Here is a 5,461-nt window from a genome sequence, read left to right as displayed (position 1 = left end):
AAACTGACTCAAGAGGAAATAGAAAGTCTTAGCAGACTTGTTGATCACTCCCACCCTAAAAAAACCCTGCATCAGATCACTTCACGGGGAATTCGATCAAACATTCAGAAACATATTTAGAGAATTGTCACTAATCCTGCTTAAACCCTCCTGAAAGATAGAGAAGGAAAACATACTCCCTAAATTATATATGAAGCGAACATAACCCTAATGCCAAAACTAGACCAAGATAGCACAAGAAAAGAGGCAATTTCCCTTCTGACTATAGAGACAAAATCGTCAACCACGTACTTGGGATCCAATTGCTCAAGTATATTAAAAGAATCATACATCATGACTGAGTAGGATTTATTCCAGAATTGTAGAGATTGTTTAGCTTTATAAAACTAATGTTGTTATTGGGTGCTGCCTGGTCAGTTCCAACTCATAGCAACCCTGTGTGCAACAGAATGAAACACTACCTAGTCCTTAGCCAACCTCATAAGCTTTCCTAAGTTTGAACCCATTGCTGCAGCAACGGAGTCAATCCATCTCCTCCGGGGGTTTCCTCTTTTTCTGCTTACCCTCTACTTTATGAAGCATAATTTCCTTTTCTGGGGCCTGGTCCCTGCTGATGAAGTCTTGCTAGTTTTGTTTCTCAGGGCACTCGGTGTGTTCTTCCTCCAAGACAGATGCGTTTATTCTTCCAGTTACCCAGGGCAATAATTCAAATACATCAATTCTTTGTTTTTTCGTATTAATCGTCCAAATTTTAGTGTATGAAACAATAGAAAATACCATGGCTTAGGTCCTGAACATCTACAAAAGAGACTTTAGTCCTCAAGGTAACGTCTTTGCTCTTCAAAACCTTAAAAGGGCGTAGGTATCAGATTTGCCCAGCGGAAGACATATTTTTGGAAAGAGCCACATGGTCATCTGCAGAAATGCAGAAACAGTAGCTTACAAAACACAGCACCCTTTCTAGTCAAAAACCCTCAACAATATTGCAATAGAAGGGAAGTTCCTCAATATGATTCAGGGACTATATGAAACGTCAACAGCCAACATTGCACTTAATGGAGCATGATTGAGAGTTTCTCCTTTGAAATCAGGAAGAAGACAAAGATGTCCACTCTCACCACTTGTGTTCGATATTATATTAGACGTCCTAACGGGAGCATTAATACAAGAAAAACATGTATAGCTAGTTCTCATTTACTATCTCTATATCTGACATTTTGCATTTACTGCAATAGTAAAAAAAATCTACTATCTAAATATTTTGCACATTGATGATGTACATCTGGCAGTCATAAACATTTAGCCTATTATTTCAGACGCTGTGTATGGTAGTTACATAATTTCATGTCAACTTGAAGATATATAATAGTGTAGGGGTGGTATTCAACCTGTCAGTCAGGTCACAGCCTCATGGTGCCTCCTTGTGGGTATGGCCTTCTCATAAAGAGGTCCTGGGAACCTCTCCCCACCCCACCCCATCCTCACCTTCACCTTCCTGCTGGCAAACCACGCTGAGACCCGCCAGAGCCTTGTGATGTGGTCACTGCCATTGGATCCACCGAACTTTGCACCCACCGGCCTGCAATCTTCCTGCATTCTGCATCAATGCATATGGTTGCATTCGTCTGAAGAGGGACTTAAGGACTAGTTTCAGACTTATGGACTGGATCTGAACTGGGCTGGGATGTTTTCGATATATAATTACTTCTTGATATAAAACTTTCTTGCATATAAAATGTTTTGAGAATGATGATGGCAACATAGGTACAAATGTGCTTGACACAATGGATGTATGGATTGTGATAAGAACTGCAAGAGCCCCCAATAAAATGATTGATTAAAAAAAAGCGGGGGGGGGGGCGAAGAAAAGGAAACCCCGTGGGAATTGGATTGGATGAGGGTGTTGGCACGCTGGGAACGTAAGTATCACTGGATTTGTTTCTCTATTAAACTCAGCCTACATACTGTGTCAATTCATTTCCTAGAGAGTCTTCCAAGACTGGCTGACCCTCACTTGACCAGCCATGTTAACCCTTTCCAGGGACCGGTCTCTCCTAATTGCATGTACAAAGTACACGAGACGAAATCAAACCATCTTCGCTTCTAAGGGACATTCCAGCTGTGCCTCTTCCAAGATAGATTTGATTATCGTTCTGAGAGTCAATAGCATTTGTATTTTCTTTACCAACATGATCGTTCAGATGCATCGATTCTTCTGTAGTCTTCCTTGCTTATTCATTGCCCAACCTTCACATGCCTATGAGGTGATTGAAACCACCATGGGTGAAGGCAGGGACATCTTAGTCCTGAAAGCGACCTCCTTGCTCTTCAGCATTTAAAGACGTTTTGGCTGCTGATGTGTCCAATGCAATACGTTCTTTGATTTTGGACTGCTGCTTTCATGAACACTAATTGTGGGGTCAAGAAACTTCAAATCCTTGACAACTTCAATTGTATCTCTGTTTATCATGATATTGCCTATTGGTCCAGTTGTGAGGATTGTCTTTAAGTCTTGCTGCAATCCATACTTTGATTTTCATCAGCAAGGGCTCTACATCCTACTCACTTTTAGCTAAGCAAGACAGTGTCCTCTCTATAGTGCAGGTATTTAAAAAGGCTTCCTCTAATCCTGCTGCCACATTCTACTTTGTGTAGTCCAGCTTCTTGATTATTTGCTCAGCATACAGAATGAAAAAATATGGTGCTAAGATACAACCCTAATGCACACGTTTTCTGATCTTAAATCACACAAGATTCCCTTATTCTGCTTGAACATTTGCCTGTTGATCCATGTACCGAACCACATGACTATAATGACGTGTTCTAGAATTACCATCGTCACAATAGTATCACAGTGTTATGATCCACACAGACGAATGTTTTGCAAACCCAATAAAAAAAAAAACAAGGAAACATCATTCTCTGCTTTGAGCTAAGATCCAGCTGATGCCAGCAATGCTATCCCTCATGCCATGTCCCCTCTTGAATCTGCTTGAATTTCTGGCCGCTCCCTGTTAATGTACTGCTGTAATGACTTTAAAAATTATCTTCAGCAAACTTTTACTTGTATATGATAGTGCTCAATAATTTCAACATACTGTTAGGTCATTTTACTTTGGAACGGGCACAGATATGAATCTCTACTAATCATTGGCATAGACGAGTGAGTGCTTTCAGTGCATCATCATTGTTGAAACATTTCTACTGGCATTCCATCAATTCCTGGAGCCCTGTTTTCAGTCAATGCCTTCCATGCAGCTTAGACTTCTTCCTTCAATGCCATTGGTTCTTGATAAATGCTAACTCTTGAAACGGTGCACGTTGAGCAATTCTTTTTTGGGAGGTGGGATGGGATATAGCGACTCTATGCATTCCTTCTATTTTCTTTTGGTGCTTCCTGTATTGTTCAATAAATTTCCCATGTTGTTGTTAGGCACAGGAGCCCTGGTGGCATACCTATTAGGTTGCTACTACAAAGTTACCAGTTCGAAACTACCAGCAAGAGAAATACTAGCTGATACATGGGAGAAATTTTTTACTCCTATAAAGAATTATGGTCTTTGAAACACATGGGAATAGTTCTACTCTGTTTTATAAGATCATTAGGAATCAATCAATGGCAGTGAGTTTGAGTGTTTTTGTTTTGTGGTGTTAAGCACTGTGAAGTGAATTCTGACTCCTAGCTACCTGATATACAACAAAACCGTGTTAGGCAGGGTTCCCTAGAGAAACAAAACTAGGACACATAACACACACATACATATATACATATATATGGATATGTTTATACTGCGAGAAGGAATATAACAGTTAAGTTGTCCATAATTAGTCCATACACTATAGTACAGAGGGCTCTGTTCAACTCACTTTCATGGAGCAGTTAATATACTGGAAGTCCTTCAACTTAAGTGGGCTGCTGGATCTAAGGTCAAGACAGCAGAGTCTTTCCTCAGGTAAGGCACACAGAGTCAGCCCACAAGCAGCAGACAGCAGGGTGAGTCAGCAACAGTAAGTAGATTGGGAGCTTTCCGAAGCAGACCCTGATAGGACCTTGAACTCAAGCACAACAACAGGACCTACCAGCCTCAAGCTCTGGCAATGTATGCAGCACCAAAGCTTGTCTCGAAGGAGCCTCAAGCTCTAGTCTAGAGACAAGATCCACAGGTTGGCTTAGCCCACCGTAGTGTAGCACACAGGTTGAGGCAGAGGACTAGCTAAAGCAACAACACACTGATCCTATCACCAGGGAGCAAGAGAGAGATGGGGTGCCGGCTGTCTTTATTTATTTTGGTCATCCTCCAATCAAGCTGCAACCTCATTAAACTCCGCCCACATGTTCCTTTTGGCCTATTTGGCAGAATAAATAAACCTGCTATCACAAAAACGAACTAAACACTTCCTGGGCCTGCATGATACTCACAATTGTTATGTTTAAGCCTATTGTTTCCGCCACTGTGTCATTGCTATTAATAAGGTTTTCAGTGGCTAATACCTCAGAAGTAGACAGTCTATTTCTTCAAAATCTGTTCATTGGTATTTGAAATACCAATGCCATAGCTTCTAGCATCACAGCAACACACAAGCCACTGCCAAACTGACAGATGAGTGTTGGCTATTACTCAGCGAATCCTTCAACATTACACCTCCAGCCTCGACTTTTCTTTCAATTCTTTCAGCTTGAGATGCACTGACCTGTTCCCCAGGCTGTGCACATTTCATTAGAACACTTACTATCTCCTTGAGCTTCCCTCTGAAATGTTATGCTCAGCTTCTCTACTTCATTGCTTTCATTTGCTTTAGCTGCTCTACCTTCGAGAGCAAGTTTCGGAGTCTCTTCTGACAACCACTTTAGTGTTTCTTTCTTTCTTGTCTTTTAAATTACCTTTTGCTTCTTTCATGTATAGTGTTGTTTATGTAATCCCACAACCTACCAGATATTAGTGTTCAAATCATCAAATATATTCTTGGCATCTTTTCTAAACTCAGGTGAGATATACTGAATGTTGTGTTTTTGACTCTTGTGGACTTGTTTTTAATTTTCTTTAGCTGAGTTTGCATAAGAGCAATTGATGATCAGTTCCACAGGTAGCCCCTGGTCTCATTTTTTTCTGATAATATTGAACCTCTCCATCATCTCTTCCCATGCATACAGTTAATTTGATTTTCAGATATACTATGCTTTATAAATATTATTCTAAATGTTCTTGCCTATTATTTTCTTAATTTGGGGGAAAACCAAAGTTTTAAATTATTTGACATCCAATTATCAAGCTTTATGGTTACTTTTTGGATGTTTCGTGCAAGAAATCTCTTTGTACCCAGGGCCACAGTACCAGCTAGTAATCTAATTGTATTAGTCTAGGTACTTTAGAGAAACAAATCCACAGCAACTCATGTATAAGAGAGTTTTACGTAAAGAAAGTGTGCATCATGAAAACATCCCAACCCAATGCTGCCCAAG

This window comes from Echinops telfairi, unplaced genomic scaffold (genome assembly GCF_000313985.2).
Source record: "Echinops telfairi isolate 266 unplaced genomic scaffold, ASM31398v2 ScPeMD7_1;HRSCAF=3_0, whole genome shotgun sequence".
In the NCBI taxonomy this organism is placed as follows: domain Eukaryota; kingdom Metazoa; phylum Chordata; class Mammalia; order Afrosoricida; family Tenrecidae; genus Echinops; species Echinops telfairi.
This window is presented reverse-complemented; position numbering follows the sequence as displayed.